The 20466-nt window shown below is 37.4% G+C and overlaps 1 long non-coding RNA gene across 18 annotated transcripts in view; it reads right to left on the bottom strand.

The window, feature by feature from the left end:
* LOC107078070 (uncharacterized) overlaps positions 1-20466 on the bottom strand; it is a 264300-nt gene continuing 243834 nt past the window's right edge. For 13 of the 18 annotated variants that reach the window (XR_001479061.2, XR_001479060.2, XR_001479062.2 and 10 more), the window contains 3 exons: positions 16914-17040; positions 16695-16750; positions 1-3315 (listed from right to left, as the gene is read on the bottom strand). This is a non-coding gene — a long non-coding RNA (uncharacterized lncRNA). Of the gene's footprint in view, positions 3316-16694; positions 16751-16913; positions 17041-18014; positions 18151-20466 lie in introns of all 18 variants that reach the window. The other 5 variants (XR_001479054.2, XR_001479053.2, XR_001479059.2 and 2 more) reach the window with 2 other exon arrangements.

Here is a 20466-nt window from a genome sequence, read left to right as displayed (position 1 = left end):
TCAACAAAACTAAATATTACGTTTATTCTTTAGCCATTATTCATGTAACAATTCATACATATTCCATGCTTAAATGCAAGTATTGCAAAACATTAATATCTGACTTATATTCATACAACTCACAATATTCAGTTCTTATTTAATGAACAGAACGACTGTTACTTTACAACAGAAAAACAGTGTCCAGAAAGGACACAATATTCCTTACAAAACCTGAATACACATAATATCAATTTTAATAACACAGTCTGGTTATGTTTTTTTCTCAATACATTTCTGTTTAATCTAAAAACATATATTCAGACACACATTTTCTAAACGTATAGGCAAACAGCTGCAGTCTGTGTGGGTTTTATGCTGTGTTACTGAAAACATCCACATCTATGTCCTTAATTTCAAAGTGAAACTGAGCATTCAAATGTTATGTAAGTATGACAGCAGTAAAGACAGAGCAGCAGATGTGTAGACCAGATGTGTAGATTAAGTTTTTTTTATTCAAAGTGAAATAAAGCAACTAGAAAAGGCCATTTTGTATACAATATATTTATTTAGACTTTTATTTTCAAACACTAGTTTTACCAACAAATCATTATCCTTGTAAACAATGAATTAAGTCATATTTTGTGATGAATAGACTTTCCATAAGTTTTATTGAAGTGACTTGGGAAGTACATTTTAATCAGAAATAAAATACTTCACTGCTGTATAAATGTATTATGTGCTGGATGAGCTAATGGTTTTCTGTAAAATCCCTTGGTGTACAGCTTTTTTTTTAGATTGGATTTATGATACAATTTGTATTTGAATCATTCCTAAACTGAACCAGTAATTCAGAAAGTTTGAATCACTGTATCATTTTACACTTTTATGAATTCATAGATGGATTAAAATATTTAAGGGACTATACAGAAATCTTGGATTATCACTATTTTATATTGGTTGATGAGAATAAAATGGTAAATCACAGCAAATCATTGTTTATAACCCACCTGAAAATCATTATTTAAAGCCCATTACATAGCTTAACTTTCTTTCGCAGCATCTACAATGTATCCCCAAGGATACGATTGTGGTCTGAGGATTTCATAAGGAATTCCTAACAATTTTTTGACACATGTAATTCGTATTTAAAGTAACAAAATTGTTCTTTTGATTTAATTGCAATCCACACATTTCAAGAGTTTTGTTTTTTCCAGGTGAATAACATATGCATAAAACATATAGGACTTGTTTGCGTTCAAGCCAAACGGGACTATTATTACACAATTCAATTATCCTGTTTTATTACATTACATTGAACTTTGTAAAAAAATAGAGGAATGTAAAAGAACAAAGAATTTTAATTTAGGAAAATAACAATCATCAGTAAGTACAAATCTTTACTAATTTCATAGGAATTACACAAATAAAACCAAATTATTTAAATAGAAATAATAAGGCACACATAACTTTAAGATATGGTTCCATCAATTTCCTGTCTTAATGACTTAAGGTGAACAGATTGAAAAGGTTTGAGAAACAGTCTTATTTACTGTTTATAGTGTTAAAGCAGTTAAAGAAACTAACCTAACAAGCAACAAAACAGCTTCAAAGTTATTCAAAAAACAGCTCAGATTAAAGTTAATAGATTGATTTCTCTAATGGCTTACAAATTAAACATTTAATTCCATTCAAAAACTACTCTTTTGTAATTTCCTTAGTTAAAATTAACGGCATTTACCTGAATACCTGTTAGCATTTAACACAGCAAGTGTAACCCAAATCTTCTAATGTCAAAAGGGAATAAGGTGTTTTGTGACATGTTCTGAACTCGTGTAACTGTTCATTATTGAAATATTTAATCTTTCATTATATTTCTAACACTGGCACATTATCTCTGGCTTTCAGGAGGAAATCACAAAAAAGTGCGTACTGTAGCTAAAGTGAAGGGAAAAAATCGACAGTTTAAAAACTGGAAGAATAAAGACAATGAAAAGAGAAACTAAAATATCAAGGAATGGAGTACTGAGAGCAAAACATAGCTTTCACTTGTTCATTTGTGCCTTTTTTCAAGTATCTTTAATAGTCTGTTGGGTCGAAAGATGTAAGAAAATATTTGTGACAATAAATGTTAATGTGTTTACTATTACAGGGAAATAGGTTCCCCGACTGAACTCTGAGATGCATCATGGCTCTTTAAAGTTTTGGTAACCTTTCTCGTTCTGGTCTTCATCATATCCTGTGACTACTAAACCATTCCCCTTTGTGCTGAAGTCAGTTAGGTCTGTTATAAGCACCTCATCTTGCTTGTAGTCACATGCGTGTATTCACATCAAATCCTCATTCACAGAGTGGGATTTAAAAATGCGGACTATTCTCCAAAAATGTGCAGAAGTGCCCCAGCAAAATGAGCAACAGCTAATCTATTTTTATTTCACGTGCTTCCTTTTCATTGTCAGTAACACCTCAAAGCGCTCTTGACAAATAAAACAGCCTTTTCAGAAAGTTATGCAAGACCAAACAAATAGCCTTAGAGAAATCACAGAACAACTGTTGTGTCACCATCGGGATACACAACATATGTGTTTTTCATTTCTGCATTTTGTTTAAAGAATCACTTAAAACTTTATTCACATCTAATTTGAAAACAGCAAATAGCAGACTAACAAGCGCAATTGAAATGGTTATTTTGATGTGCAATTAACAGCCTTAAGACATTCTGGAATTCTTACCTGTGTGTGTTGAGTGACTATCTGAGCTTAACCTTAACTCTTAGTTTGTCTAAAATGTTTGGGGAACTGAAGAAGAATCCCATCACTGTTGCAGTCCTTCATCACACATCCCCAGTCTTGTCACTGTAAACTCCATTTGCCTCGGTTGTTGATTTGTGAATAAAAAAAAATGGTTGATGAGATGACAAAGCAGGAGCGCTATGCCCAGTTGGGCTTAAAAGTAACTTCTGCCTCATTCCATTAGTTTCTAGACAAAAAAAAAAACCTCTATATCAGGATTGAAAATTCCATCCTTCCCAGAGCTCCTGAATGTACGGTCCATGGTCCCTCAGTATCCGATGGAATCAATCGGATCCATGCAAAAGATGTGGGAGCGTGTCTCCCAGGAAAGCAGAAACATCTCTGGAGCTTCACGGGATTGTGGGATGTCTGTGCGTAATGTCTTCAGCGTGGCGGGAGCCTCCTCTCCGACACAACAGAGTCCCAAGGTATTTGCAATGTGGGATAGAAGTCTGCCGCCAAAAGCCATCCCCAGAAAGCAAAGAAGAGATTTCCTGATGCCGATGCCACGATGAGTTGGGTTTAAAGAAGAAGCACAGACAACCTGAAGAGGGGACAAGGTGGCACAGTGAGATCTTAAGTATAAAACTTTTCAGAACATCCTCCTTAGATATCAGGCTTTAGTGCTTAGAGTTCACAATACTTAAAGCTGCCCTTTACTCCCACTTCCCTGCAAATTTATACTGTGTATATACATGAACCCTCTGCATTTAACATAATAACAGAAATATGACCAAATACCACAGTATGTGACTTCTTTATTTTGATTCAGCAAACCTATATAACACTTATATATATATATGATAACATACGGACTGATTTTGTGCTGTTAATATATTACTGTGTTGGTGTTCTCATTCATCTTAATATTAGATTAACTGAATTATCGTCATTTCAGGAGCTGAGTATGTTTGTATGAAATAAAAGGGACTTTGATGAGAATCAAAATAGACTTCGACTTTGATCAATAAAACCTGAAAAACTATTAATATATAATATTAATATTAATACACAAATCTTACACTTCTTCCCTCACTTTAGATATTCTATACCTTAACTGAAGACAACATGAGGTTATTTTGCAGCAGTGCAAACTGCAGGTATGTGATTCACATGTTTTCTCTCTTCAGGTGGTGCCCATTTAAAATCACCAGTCAATAATAAAATGAATTTCTGTAATTTTTGCTTTACACTTATTGTCTAGCTTGTTTGGCAGCTTCATACTGTACTTCTACAGCAAAACTGACACAAATACAGAAAATACTTTACATTCAAAGGCATAAGGAGACACTAAAGAAAAAAAAACTGTGACAATTCTCCATTATGTTTTGCTGTGAGTGAACTAAATGAAACAGGAAGTTTTATGTTTGCTAATGCAACAAAACACCTTGAATAAACTGAAAACACAAAAGAGATGTATTGTACTGTAACTGTCACAGATATTACAATGTATCCTAACACAGCATACAAGGGCTGAAAGGACTTTTGTCTCCAGAAAAAAAATACAGGATAGGAAATTGTTTATTCCTTCATTCCGTCTTCGAAAAGCTGTCGATTCATGGCATTGCCACATCAACCCAGAGCTGATTCAGGAAGCGCAGGGGGTAAAGAGGATGGATGGGATGCCTGTCTATCATAGGACACACCACAAATAAGGCACATCAATTAACTTCACCAACAGGTTTTTACTGGTTGTCAGAAAACCAGAATAACCAGCAAAACCGGGAGAATAGGCAGACACCACAATAGAAGGTACCACAATCTAGAATTGAACTCCAGAACTAAGAGTGGGAAAGCAGGAACACTAAGCTTCACACTGCCGTGTTTCACGCAGCCTTTTCAAACAAAGTAATCCATGTTCCTTTTGCATGCAGCTTGAATGTTTGGAACTGACAGCCCAGAACGCTTTCCTCAGCTCTCTTTATCACTACGTAACATTCTGTGGGGCGTGATTGGTTCTTTATCATCTCTTGAAAGTATCGGTATGTACATCTGCTATGCACTTTGATAGGCTGAATGTTTAGAAACAGGCAGACGCCTAAAATCGTTCAAGATACACTTGCGTTTTTGCTGATTATATTAGTAGTTAAAAGGGTAGAATGAAAAGGACACTTTCTGAAAGACAGATCAACAAAATGAGGACCCCACAGAACAGGTGAAGACTGAAACATATTGATTTAAGGTCATATTTACAGCATATTTTTATGCATATTCATACCAAGTAACACAAGTATCTTTCTTTTTTTCTTGGATTGTGTTCTCCCAGTCCTGCATTCTCTAGGCCCCTGTAGATGTATTTAAACATCTGCTTACCAAAGTCAGTCATTTTCTTTAGGCTGAAAGCTCCTTTCAAATGGGACTTGTAGATTTGCAGCTTGGAGGTTGGGCCAACCCTGTGCTTTTACCAATGGCGGAATTTTAGCATGCTCTGTCAAAACAGTAGATCTTAAACTTTCATCTTAAAGGATAAAAAATATTTTAAGGAACATTCTTCCTACCTGCTGTGGATATGAATGTGTCTCCTGATGAAGAGACTTCAGATGCTGATAATGCATATTAAATAATGGTGCTCCCAGTTCACTAGTGACACAACTGCTATTATTAATTGCTGTTATTAATTTCTCAGACAGTCCGACCATGTAGCATGTAGCTCTAAACTCTGCATCTTCATGTCATCATTGTTCACAAGACTTATGTCTCCAGCAGTGTTAACTACAGGTGTTACCTTGTACCATCTATATTACCTCATAAATACACACGTGATGCTGCATGTGACGTATTTATTATTGATTTTAAACCTGGCATCCTGGAAACATACAGTGGCTTAGTTACTATCTGATACCTAAGCAGGTGTAGCATGGATTCAAAACAGAGAAGCTTTCTGATTTTTTTAAATGGAAGTGGAGTGAAGACAGTGTGCTCTGGTTTTATTTTATATCAGAATACAGTAAAGACCTGATGTGTTTTTCTACTATGCGTCACTGAAAAGCAAAATGTTCACATTCTAAAACCTAAATTCTTTTTTTTAAACGTCATTGCTTAACAAGCACTATAGTGCAGAATAGAAGGGAAGGGTTTCCCTGTTGTCTCCGGTCCTGGCTGGGGAAATGTTGTCTTGTCTTTCAGCAAGGTCCTTCATTCAGATCGCTGCATTAAAATGCTCTGCTGTCACATTGGATATAAGTACCAGCAAACTGAAGTAAGTGACATTAGCTGCCACACATTGTTAAAGCATCTGCATTAAATTTAGGCTGTCAGCATCAATTAAGTATTTGGGATCTAAGTGAAAATTATTGTTTTTTCCATTTTTTTCTTGAAGGAAAAGAAAGAGCATTACAGATCTTTCAATTTAAAATCAACACCCCTGCACCAAATACTGGCTTGAATTACCAGTGTTTTTGGCATTACAGAACTCCCTCAGACATTCTTTATATACAAAGACATCCTCCCAAATTCTTCATAATGCACTCGTATTAACTCAATAAAACAAGAAAAAAGGAACAAAGTTGAGTTGTCTCTTCTGTGCTTCTAAACAGTCAAGATGCAGTTTATAACGGGCCCATTTCAGATTGGGACCCAGGCCTTGTTCGGTCTGCCATTAGCGAGAAAGAAACAGGTAATCACAGCTGTTTGTCCGAAAAATCAGTTCTGTTCCTTCAGAGTAAGCCTGCATTATCAACTTTCTTTCCTCAGTCAAACACAAGAAGACGTCAGTGATTAACTTACCTTTTGCTAACCCCATTTGGGAATTTGTGTGACCTTCACATGTGTAAAAAAGTCTAGCATACCACTTTCCTGCAGACAGCTACCTAAGTGTAGAGTCTGCCAGTAAGCCAAATATTTCCCCCTGAGCTGAAGATACTTAGTATAAGTTTTGCTTTCTTTCTCACACTCATGTAACACAACAGCGCATTTTTGTGTCATGCGGCTCAGCTGTTGCTGTGTCTTCATCCCCCCTTCGGTCGGATTTTCCCATGTTCATATCGATAGCCCTTGAGTTCCTTCTGTCATACAACAGCTGCTCGCTGATATCACACAAGAGTCCAATTTTTTTTTCTCCCTTCGCAACCCCCAAAGTGAGATTGTGAACAAAGACATTGTTAGTGGAGGCTGATAGGGAAACAAGGACTTCTGGGTCAGGTTGTGTCGCTCAAGAATTTATCCCCCCCACCCCACCCCTCCAAAAAATGCCTGACCGCTGACTGTCAGGCAATTTAACTTCTGCTCCGAAATCAAGGGAAAATTCTTACTTTTTTACAGCTGTCCTTCTGTTACTTAACGAATCCTGCCTTTGTGATGGGTGAAGTCAAACTAAATGTGCCATATTAACCACTATAGAGTATAGAGAAGGATTCGCAAACTACAATAATTTTATGTTTGATAGCTTTCACACACCCTCCTGGGATAAAGCTGAAGTAATCATTTTTGCTTCCTGTTGATGTTTCCCATTTTTCCAACTCTGTTCCTCTTTCAAGCAAACGATACGCCTGAATAGCACCAAATGGCGATTTAAGTCCTGGGAAAATGACAATGAAACCCTATTAAATAAAATCAGAAGTAATTATATTTCACCTACAGAGTCAGAATACATGGTTCTCCAATTCAGCACTGTTTTCTGGTTACAAACTGCAATCACAGTGTCAAAGTTATCACTATCAATTTAACAAATTGTTAATTGCCAGTAACAATTTAACAGATTACAAAATGTCAATAAAAATCCACACCATAGTTAAATCTATGGGATTATAAATGTTGCTAGATTTTAGCTGCCATCTTCAAATTAGTTTTATTGAAGGTATTGCTCTTGAAAATGACAATGTGTATATTTTTCCCTTACTAGCATGTGCTCATTGAGATTTCTGTATCTTTAAAAATTTAAATCATATATGTGTTAAGTTCTTAATTACTTGTGCTATTCTGATTACATTTCTCCATAACATATAGACATACAATCAATGTCTATTTTTCCCATTTCCATTTCTGACTGGATCTGCTCTGGATCTGCTCTTGTTGCTCAGCATCGTGTATTGATATATTTTTTTATGAATGATAGCAACTGGGTCAGGTGAATTCCAATTTTACCCAATCAACATTAAAAACAGCCTAAAAAAAGGAACCATTTCAATCATTCACAATAAATTGCATGAGTTGTTATGAGAACAGAATGTCTCAAAATTGTTATGGTTAGCAGGAATGTTGTAATTAGGCAGACTGTTTTTGCTCAAAAGAGGATTTACTTGAAGCAGCCTTTTTATGATACAAAAACATGCAATACATATACGTGGTCCGCTTGAGCAATAATTTATTTCATCTGATGATCTAATTTCTTTATTGTTGCATTTGTTTTATCACTGCATTAAACACAAGTCAGTTTCAATTAGAAAATAATCTTGCTAATTAAGCAGTCAGCCACATTAATGGCTGAAAATTCAAATATTCAAATATTAAATGACAGATAGAGATGGGCTTACTCTGAGGGAAAAAAACATATCTGCTATGTTTTTGAGGTAATAGACATGTGGTAATACACATACTTAGAAGTGTATTATTTGAAGACAGAAATATATTTGATTATTTTTTTAATATTGGAGTTTATAAGCCTCACTAGCCAAATACTTTATCCTGACTAAAGTCCTGTTTGAGTAATAGTGTAGGAACTGAAAGAACTATTTGCACAATCGGAAAATGGAACGAAAAACATCAAAATGAGATTATATTCAAAATATCGCATATTTCACCCTACTTTGTCCAGTGCTTCTAAAGGAAAAACAACTGGCTGGTGAGTTTATGAATTCAGAATCATTTGACTGATTGTTACTCAGATGAGAACACTTACGGTTTCTATATACGTATTCCATTGTTTAGTATATGCAGTAGAATGCTTCCCTGCCAGTCTTTAAACTGGATTTATCTTAAACTGAATATATATTGCCAGTTGTGGAGCCAATGTACTTCCCCTCTCAGACAAATTTAAGATTTTCTCACACTTTTTTCTGGAAATGTCAGCTTCCCGGGCAATTGATAATCTTAACAACAACAGGAAGACTGCAGAAAAAACGAAACCTTGCTATTAGGTCCACTTATAGTGGAACAACGGACTTACATGTCTTCATTCATCCATTGCTTCTCTTTGTGCTTTCTCCAGTACAGGGTTGCAGGGTAGCCAGTGCCTATCCCAGCAAGCAACAGGCCAGGGCAGGATACGCTCGGGACTGTACGCCAGTTCATCGCAGGACACAGACACAAATACACACACACAGCACTGCCAATTTTCCCAGAAGGCAATTAACCTACCAGTATGTCTTTGGACTGTGAGAGGAAACTGGAGCACCCGGAGGAAAACCTTGGGTACATGGGGAGAACGTACAAACTCCCCACAGACAGCAACCCGTGGCCATAATTCAATGCAGGGCCCCAGTGCTCTACGAGGCAGCAAAACTAACGACTGCCCCACTATGTCTACATCATAATAACCAATATAGTAACTGAATAGGAGTGAGAGGCCACATCACTTATTTATTATCTTATAAAGATATACATCTTGTTAGTCATTATTTGAGTTATGATCTATTAATCCTACCTCTATCATTAACTAAGTGTTAATTATCATAGTTCCCAACATTATAATATGTCTTCAAGGTCTGTAATGCTCTGTTCTATGTGGGCAATTAAAGAAAGTAAATGACTGGATACTTCTTACATCAACGGCACTTGATTTTTCATTATGTAGAAACATTTACACACATTACAATGTACCAGTGCAACTCAATATACTTCCCTTTTACACGGTGCCTTTTCATGAAAGAATCATTCACAAAGAGAAAAAAGTCCAATCGCTCCAGCTAAAAATAAGCAAACCATGATGATATATATTTGAATTTAATTTAATATGTTCAAGCAGTATTTCTGATATGGATATGGATGGAATTTTCACAGACAGAAAACACAGCTCCCGTTTCCTGGGGCATAATCGAGTGTTCGAGATTCACAGATCTTGGTGTACAACCAGGAGCACAAGGTGTCAATATTTCCTAAACTTTTACGAACCCCACGGATGGTCGTGAAAGGGCACAAAGAAAGATAATAAAACAACACTCTGAATGTTGCAGAAAACAATTTGCCTTTCATTTACCACCTGCTTCCAATCAAGCAGAATAAGAACCGTTTGAAACAACTGATGCGTTCATCCTATCGTCCATGCATGTGTTTGTAAGTTTATGTACAGTATGTGAAACGCGGCTAAATTAAGCGCAAGAAGATAAATTTGATTTAAAAACAAACAAACAAGAGTACACAAAAAGGAGGAGGTGTGAAAGATTACACCAGTCAGCGAAATTTCTCTGTAAACGTAACAAAACAGTGGCAGACGAATATAATACACTAGGGCCTAAATCAGGAAAATACTTCCATCAGGCTGTGCATATTTGTATCAGAGCAGGTGAATGCACTCAAGGACACAAAAACAGAAAATATTAGAACAATGTCTAGTTTTTCTGGTAGTAGTGTTTCTCAGTGCACTTATCTCTTACTTTAAAATGACTCCAAGCTAGATCTTCACCTAAATGTGAGGAAGATTTTGCTAGCTATGTGAATAGAGTTGGCCCCTAGTTAAAAATTGGTTACATTCTTTTCTGGACATCAAGGATATGGAGACAGGCACCTCCAGTTTACGTACTGTAGTACTAATGTCAGCTTCTGGGCTGTTGCAACTTCTAATTCTTCATTATTAGTTTGGTTTAACTAATAGGCGCCTCTACCCGGTTTATGTTTTTATAAAAGGGATGATTAAGATACAGTACATCGATAAAGGGTGCTGGGTCCTATATTTTAACATAACTTTTGGCCCTATAGTTTAACATAACTCTCGGCCCAATCTCACTTGTCTCACTGTCTTATGCTTCCCTTTTGACATTAAAGTTTAACATCTACATCACCATGTAACACATAACTTTCAAGACTGGCATCCTAATATACAATCTTGTAGGAATTACAAGGAATATATAAAATGAAACCACTTGTTTATGTGGTTTAGGCTTTTAGTTTTATATAACTTTTATAGGCTTTTAGTTTTATATAAATAAATGCCTTCTTTTGAAACACTTATATCCATATAATGCAATGCTTTATATTCATAGGGGTAATTGCAAGAAATAAGAATCGGAACAAATATCATTTGTTGTGTTTCTAATGCCATCCAGTATATTTATAACTTTATGCATGTGCAAAGTGGGAAAAATACTGACCATGAAAAATCCACGATATACAGTATGTTAACTATAGGGACAATTGTGGTCTGTAACACAGCAAGCCTAGGAACACACTAAACCCTTACATGTGCAAACTCACATGTGCTCTTACTCTATATTTGACCTTCTCTATATTCTTTTTTACCTTCAATCTTTCTGTGCTGTAGGTGACAGTGATAGCAACACATAGCATCACAAATCACCTTCAGACATCTTCCTAATCAATGTCTGACAGGAGTCAGGAGACAGGAGTTTGTTCGGAGGTGCGCAGATATTAGTGATACTGAGTTTTACAGTGAAGAAAAAAGAATGACAATTTCTCCTCCAGCTTTTTAAAGAATCCACTCATTTTCTATGAAAGCTGCTTGTATTTGTATTGGAAGCACAGGCTGGATGGAACATTGACCATCATAGAACACACACATAGTAAAGTTTAGAGACTCTGGTTAAGACAGCCAGCATTCAGAAGGTGGGAGAAAATGGGGGGCGGATAGAGAAAAACCACATGAACACAGACAGAATGTGCAAATTCCGCACAACAGGTACCCCAACCTAGTATTAAACCCAGGACCCGAAAGCTGTGAGCCAGCATCACTAACCACCTCACCACTGTGCTGCTTCTGTTTAAAAAATAATATTTCCAAACTGTATATTTTGCCCCAACCTTACTTGGACTGAAAGTCCAGAACCCAGCAAGCTACAAAAGGAAGAGACCTTTTTACTAATTTCTTTAAATGAGGCAGAGGGGGATTAAGGGGGTGACAATTTTAAAGATGGTGATGTAAATGCAGATTTGCTGCTTTAAAAAGGGTGTGATGGATCTTATAGACTGATATGTAAATTACTGTATGAGTGAACTGGGGCTGTCCCTCCTGCTCAACAAAAGTTAAAATGTCCAAAAAGAAGAAGAGTATGAACATCTAAAATCTAATTTAAATCTAAAAATTCACTGTGATTTCCTTTATCTCTTTATCTATTTAAAAAAACACCCCATTCTGCCCACAATGGAAGATTCACATCCTGTGTTTGCCCAGATTATTAATTGGAAAAGTAACAAACAAGGAAATGTGGGAGTATGCAGAGGATATGATCTCTAAAAGCTGAGATAGTGAAACGACTTTGCAAAAAAATAAATGGTTTTCCCAGCTGTATGGGGAAGCATTAAATGTTGCTTTGAAAGTTGATATCACACCCCTCTTCATTTGTCAATTAACAGCCGTTGATTAAGTTTGCCGATTGAAAAGAAGACAAAGTTAGAGAGACCTCAGTACGTCGGCTTGTCTTCCTGTAAAGGCTGCAGAGACGGAGTGAAATTTGAATTAGACATTTTAAACTAGATGAGAAGAAATAAGAACTCAAACAGGTCAGGTTAGATTAAGAAATATAATGAGGAGCATCTGAGTGAAATATTGTTGGAAAGTACATCAGGCACAGAGCACAAAGCCGTGTGTGCAGGTTATTCTTACAAACATCTTACTACTTCTTCAGCAGCTTTTTTTAAGAAAACTTGGCAAAAAAAACTTGTCCCCTGAGCTGTGTGTTTTCTATCTTTATCTGTGACTAAACACGGCCATTATAAATCACGTTCCCCTAATAATTATTACGAAACTCTGCATGAATTCGCTGGATGACCCCATGCTTGGACAGACTGCAATAATATGATCCTTTTGGGAAACTGAAGTGTCAAAACTAATTTACGACCTTGCAGGACTTGACAACTTTCAAGTGTTTTTTTTTTCCCTCCACTAGCTGCGAGAGCCCTGGAGTCTGTGTCAGCACTAATGGCAACATGTGTCGTTTGCTATCTCACTCGCTGAGTGGTACAAAGGTAAAAGGAAGCTTAAAGGCCTGGGAAATGTGGAACAGTGTGAAATTACCTTGATCCAAGGATTCCTGGCGCATACCAGCACAATGAGCCCATAACTGCACACGCTGAAAAACAGCCGCGCTGTGAATGGATAGTTGAAACAGGCAGACAGCCACAGTGCGCAAAACACAAGACAAGCAAGGGCATCCCTCAACTCCAGTGTATTTTCCGAGGACAGCTACAGTCAGCAGATCATAATTAACTAATGCGCATCCTGTGATGAAGTGAATAACGTTCCACAAGCAAAGTCTTTGAAAAATTAACTGAATTGATTGGCATGACGTCAACTTGGATCAGTTCATCCTCGTTAGGTGTTGAAAGGCATGGTATCCTGACACTCCTGGGGATTATTTTTATGCAAAGTGCTTCTCGTGGCTGAAATGTGCTTCTGGACAGTAGTACTGTATGGCAAAACATAATATCGCATTGTTTCTGACACAAATGTTGCAGGAAAAATGCCAACAAAACAATAGCAACTCTGTGGCCCTTCGGTAGAGTAGTCAATTAAAGAAATTATATATCCTCATTTACATATAAAGCCTCTCCATCCTTTTTTGTTAGGCTGATTCATAGTTGTGGGTAAGTAACAACCTAATGAGGTAAATGAGATTCTGACATGCACTAGCTACAGTAATAAAGAAGAGGATAGGAAACATGTTATTGATAGACATTTATTTTCAACATTTGAGTTGGTCAAAAGGCAATGCAACAATATACTTTGATCGGTCACCAACCTGTGTATTTGAATTTTTAGCAGGAGCTATTTATGTAGATTTAGCAAACAAAACATGTTTTTATGTGACATGTATCTAGGAAACAGCCCAAGCTGTATTTTTCCGGCCTAGTATTACTTTTTTGTGGTACTTGTTGTTTTGTTGTACTTTTTAATGTTTTTGCAAAGTTAACAGGAAGGTAAAACAAAAAGTCAAACATGTATCCCAAAACAATACACAGACAAAACAGCTCCTCTTGAATCTCTCTGTGATTCAATCCCTATGTTCAATGCCATACCAGACAGATTCCTAGACAGTTTCACTGCACTTTAAAGCAAATCTAAGTAAAACAACATTACCGTGAAGAACAACAAAAAAACAAAGCAATTTTAATTTCTTTAGAACAATAGAACCTTTCCACAAGAATGGCACCTGTGCATTTCCACAACTACACTGTGACTGGATTGTTCCTTATCTCTTATCTCAAAACTGAATGTGCTTCCTTGTAACTGGTATTTATATCTCACTCCATATATATATACACACGCATATATATCACCACACATTGTTGACACACATTGTTAGATTTCTGCTTAACAAATTTCCGACGACGTGCTAAATTATGCGTAAATAATGACTCAAGTTGGAGAAGTAAATCGGATTACCATTTTATTTTTCTAGATTGTAAAATATCCATGCTACAAATCTATCAAGATGCAACAGCCACGGAAAAGGACAATACTAATATTACAATAATTATTTTAAACATAAATATATTTTGGTGGAGAGACAAAAGTAGATTCAAATGTTCCCATTCTAGTAAAATACTTTGAAACTTTCCCTGAGTTCCGTTGTCACATACAATTCTCCTTAATTAATTGATGGAAATAAATAAACCAAGACAGTACCATTCTCATGCCACAGTGCAGCAAAGCAAGGAGATACAAAGGTTGCTATAGAATTACTGTTATAACAGTTAGGGTTATTGGAAAGAAACAATGCAGCCAACTGATATACTGTATTGTTGGATTGGTTAACGTACGTATTGCCTGAATATGGGCAACTTTTTAAACAAGAAACAGAATTTTGGAAAACATGAATCTCTGAAGACTACACAGGGTATAAAAGGAATATAAAAGTCAAAGGAATGTTTTTTTTCCAACTGTTTAAATACGCTGTCTCTTGGCTGCCAGCTGCCATCTTAGATTTACTTACTTTGACTATTCCAGCTGTTCAGTCAAATTCTAACCATGATGAAATAAGCCTAGGAATATGAAGGGATACTTCCTTAGCTAGACGAGTCAATACCAAGTTATAAATAGGAAATGAGGAAATCTCAGTGCTGAAGATCAGCGCTGTCAAACCTTTCTCACTTATCAGGAATGATCCAGGGAGGTAGCTGCAAGAGTGCAGTAAGAGAGCAGAAGTGCGAGATTAGAATTTGATCACCTGAACTGCTGTTAAATAACACTATTTTTCAGAAGATGCAACCTTTTGAGAAGAGTAAGTCAGTCTTCCCAAGCTAACCTAATTCCACCGTGATAACTGCTACACTACAATGTTGCATGTCTGTTGTAACAATAGCACGATAAGATGTACCTACACAAATCTGTAGACTCCAGGAGATGTAGTACGGCATTGTAAATCAACATTGTATCATGGCATTCCTCCAATCATATGATCATGTTATCACTTAATTACCTATGTGTTGCGACAATAGAACAGTATGACGCTTGCGAAACACTAATTTGTAGCCTCTAGGTGACGTTTGTCACAGTATTACACAATGACAGTAAATTCCCCTTCAATAATGATATCCAAGTGTTATCAGAAAGCTGCTTATTCCTATTAAGGGTTGCAGCAATTTGAAGTCTACCACAGAAACAAGGGGTGCAATACTGAGCAGCTCCCTTGGATGGGATATCAATGCACACAAACACACAAGCGAACAGAGACACGTTAGAGAGACTAGTTAACCTAACCAACATGCCATAAGAAGGTACACGGAAACACACAAAAACAAAGAGAACATGCAAAATCCATATGGAATGCACACAATCCAGAAACAGATCCAGGATCCCAGAGCTGTGAGACAGTAATGGTAACTATTGTGCTGCCGTGGTACTGCAAAACTGTATTCTTGTAAAAAAATATTCCCATATCAAACACAGAGATCGAAACGTTGTTTTAATTAAAATGAATACAGTCATGATGGGAGGTTACCATGGAACAATCCAGCAATGACTACTTAGCTGGATCTGGGTTTTGAGGGAAAAAAGAAAGATCTTAAACTTAACTACTTACTTTCTTTATGTTTATAGTCATTAACCTTGATGTGCATTTTGCTCTTGATTGAGGAACGTAACATTGTGGGAATGAATATAACCAAACTTATTTTAAATTACAGATACCCCAAATATAATAACCATTATAAATATTCACCAGTATCCATTTTCTAAATGCTTTATCCAATAAAGGTTTGCTGGGGATACCGGAGCCTAACCTGGAAGACAGTGGGCACAAGGCGGGATACTTCCTGGGTGGCCCATTCCAAACAGAGAAACACACTCAGTCACACCAGGGGCATTTTTTCTCAGAAGCCAATAAACCTACCAGTACTGTATGTCTTTGGAGTGCTGGCCCAGCACCACATGTCCACGATACTTACCACTGCACCACCATGCTAAGCAGTGACACAATCATATTTATTAGGTATAAATATCAGAGACAATGAGGGAGAACACTCAAGAAAACATTATAGGTATTTATAGGGATAAAATATTAAAATTTATCCCAACCCACCTGACTGAGGAAACAGAAGCTTGACCCCCTTCCCTGCAAGGAATGAACCAGGGAGCAGCTGAAAAGGTGAAGATGGGGTGGAGGAAGAGGTGCAAGACAAGATGCACGCAAAGAGTGCAAGGAGGCAAGGTATTTAGACTAAGATAGTGGAAGTTGGTGAGATTGGCAATTTGACCTCCTCCTGCGTTGTTGTTCACAAACTGCATCCGTGTTCAGAGTGAGCTTCTGAGGAAGTAAGTTCTGAGTATTACGTTTCTCCTTGGTTCTCTCACTTACAAACCTCACATCCTCTCACCTGTATTGGTCTTGAAGCAGCCACTCTTCAACCGGTGAAACAGGGTTTTGTTCTCTCTAAAATGAATGAGAAGCATTCAATTATTATTATCAACAAACTTTGCACCACACAGGAATCAGACAGGATGAATGCCAATTAAATTAAGCGAATAAAAATATAATATAAATTAACTGAGCAAAATGGTGAATATTTGAAGGCTAATTGCGCTGTTATATTTACCTTCAAATGTTTCTTTTACCATACTTTTCACTTTTACCTTCCAAGACTTTTTGGGAAAAAAAAGCCCGTCTTCACTGCACATCCTTTGCAGACCTGAACTGTCCTGTGTCCGACATGACGAGCTGACCTTGAAATTTAGGAAGAACAAAAAAAAAAGAAGAAAAACCTTCAAACCACATAATTACAGACTGGAAGCCAACATTTCAAGATTCAGCATGCAGTTATAACTTTGTATACACTCAGCAATATAAAACAAAGCATAATAACCTAAATGGTCATGGTCTATTCGCTTTGCCCTCGATCCACACCAGCGGATTTCTGATAAGCCATTTCAGAGTTTTACTGAGTTATGCCCAAGTGGTGAACATGAGAACACTTAAACCCAAAGTCCACCCTCCTGTCACGGCAAATGATTCATGACAGCACCTCCTGCTAATTCCCTCACGTCATGCTTGTCTTGAAAGGAGGTCTCAGAACATACTGGCAAGCATGCTAAAATACAGAACATAAACCCAGCCAGTAATCGATATCCGAATGCAGGGTTTATGCTTGTTACAGCAAAAATCGCTCATACTAGACATAATCTTGCATATTTTGTATCAAAAATTTGGAAACTGGTTATTCATAAAGAGATTTTCTCTATATTAGCAACTAGCATCACTCCAATCTATAAAATGAAAAGTTACAGTATGTGCTGCTTTGAACGGAAAATGAATGAAAAACGTTTTTCATGAATTAAAAAGTGATTTGGGCGGCATTGCTAACCCCAGGGGTTCAATCTCAGACCTGGGGTGCTATGGAGTTTGTGTGTTCTACCCCATGTCTGCAGAGATTTCCTCCAGGTGCTCTAGTTTCCAATTCAGGCATGTGCTTATCACAACCAACAGGCACACGGTGGGACACCACTCCATCTCAGGGGATAGACTGAAGGAGAAAACCCACACGAGCACAGGGAGATGATACAAACTAGGCAGATAGCACTCCAGGTCTGGAATTGAACCTAGGGCTTCAATACTGTGAGGCAGCATTCCTAACCACTATACCATCATGCTGCCCCATATACCGTATACTGTATATACTGCATAATATACATTTACACACATTCAAATCTCTGGCCGTTTAACAATGTGAAGTAAATTCTCATCTCCCAACGTGCTGTGCTGTGTAGTGGAGTGTCAATAGCTGTCATCCAGGAGGCTCCTGTACTTCTGTGAAGGATGAATTGGGAATCCTATAGCTAAAAGAATTAGGTTGGAATAAAAGTAATACCTAAAATTACTAATATTATGCTGGCTTACACGATACCCAGTAAGTTATTCCCTATGAATATCCTAACAGGTTCTGAAGACACACACATACTGAAAGCATGAAGGAATGCCGTTTGTCTTAAATTGATTTTATCGGTGGCTACTGAATGAAAATAAAACTTGAAAAGGTATCAAGGGAAGAAATTCTGAGCCAAAGCCGGTGTACGTCAGAACTGTACATGAGCTTCCTCAAATGTAAGACCTGCTTAGCAAGGTTTTTTTAAAACAGCTAGGATTATTAGTGACATTTGTTAACACAACAATGGTAACAATGACCTTAAAACCTGCATGAGAAAATGAAAACGTGTGATTGACACACACCCCCTCTGATTCATGTCTCTTAAAACATACAGATTTAGTGATTTTTTTAATGCTCTCAGCAGTGAAGTCCATTAATATTTGGTTTTGCTTTTCTTTCTTTAAAGGTTTTTTCCTCTCTTGGCAATCTTGAAGGATTTTACTCCTGCAAGCTTTTTCCCCAAGAAAGATTGTCTTGTTTTAGCTGTAAGTCTCTGAACTGAGCCAGGGGCAACTGTTGAATTTCACGCATATCTTTTTATGAGGTACACGTTTGTTAATAAAGAACAAACACAACTTTTAAGCTGTGTGAATGTGTGCAATAAATGGCCTGGCTTCCTAATCTTTTTGCAGTAAGTACTTTATATAGTCTTGTCAGTTAATCTTTCTTGACCTATTTTGTATGAATTCCATGAATTCAGTTCTTGGGAGTGCACATCAGAGAAAACTAGAGTTGTTATTTCTCTCAATACAAAGAATTCATGAATGAATGTACATACACAAAACATAGATCTATACCATCACTAATTACAAGCCATAAAGTGTGAGAATTTATCAGCTAAGCTGAACTAAGCAGAGAGCTATGTTATTTTAATCATTACATTCACTGGTAGAATAGTTATTACAACAGTCTTCTACAGCAACAGCTTTGTTCAAACATCCACTCTATATGTTAAGAATTTAGGATTTGATATGGGAGTAAAATAGCAGGTTAAAACTCTGGGAAATTAAAATGACATAGAGGTATTGCAACTGGGATGTTGTACCAAGCACAGAAAGAGACGTCATTGATCATCTTGACCACTTGTAGGACCTTATGCCGGTGTACCCCGGCATCCTGGCCAAATTTCCCCATCGGCCTTTATCAATCATGGCCTCCTAACAATCCCCCTCTATAAATTGGTTTCATTACTCTGCTCTCCTCCCCACTGATCGCTGATGTGTGGTGAGCGTTCTGGCGCATTATGGCTGCCATCGCATCATCCAGGTGGATGCTGCACATTGGTGGTGGTGGAAGGGAGTCCCCATTACCTGTAAAGCACTTTGAGTGGAGTGTCCAGAAAAGCGCTATATAAGTGTAAGCAATTATTATTATAATTATTATGCATATGGTGATGAAGTCACATGTCTGTGCCACAGGTTTTACAGCACTTTGGGAGTAGTGGAGCCTCGAACTGTTGGTTTTCCATTTTAATGTGTTTCCGAGATGTTGAACAATTCTAATTATAATAATAATAAATGCTTACACTTACTGTATATTGTACTTTTCTGGACACTCCACTCAAAGCGCTTTACAGGTAGTACTCCCCCCCACCACCACCAATGTGTAGCCCCACCTGGATGATGCGACGGCAGCCATATTGCAGAGAAATTAAGCCAGTTCACAGATGGGAATTATTAGGAGGCCATGACTGGTAAGGGCCAATTGGAAATTTGGCCAGGACACTGGGGTTACACCCTTACTTGTATTCGAGAAACACCCTGGGATTTGTAATCACCACAGAGAGTCAAGACCTCCGTTTTACGTCTCATCCGAAGGACAGGGCTTTTTTACAGTAGAGTGTCCCCGTCACTATACTTGGGCATTAGGACCCACATAGGCTGCAGGGTGAGCGCCCCCTACTGGCCCCAATAACACCTCTTCCAGCAGCAACCTTAGTTTTTCCCAGGAGGTCTCCTATTCAGGTACTGAGCAGGCTCACACCTGCCTAGCTTTCAATGGGTTGTCAGTTGTGAGTTACAGGGTGATATGGCTGCTGGCTAGTTGTTTGCCAACAAGTTTCCAAGGGAAAATGATAAAATTACAATGAGTCAACAACAGATCCACATTAACAGTCAGCCTGGTGGTGAATGTAAAGAATGTCCTGAGATTTAGGAGTGTAGACTACTGAAGCATCTCATTTCAATGATAACCGTACATTTTTTCAGTTGATTTTGAGCTTTAACAT

Source organism: Lepisosteus oculatus, chromosome 7, assembly GCF_040954835.1.
Source record: "Lepisosteus oculatus isolate fLepOcu1 chromosome 7, fLepOcu1.hap2, whole genome shotgun sequence".
Classification (NCBI taxonomy): Eukaryota; Metazoa; Chordata; class Actinopteri; order Semionotiformes; family Lepisosteidae; genus Lepisosteus; species Lepisosteus oculatus.
This window is presented reverse-complemented; position numbering and strand designations above follow the sequence as displayed.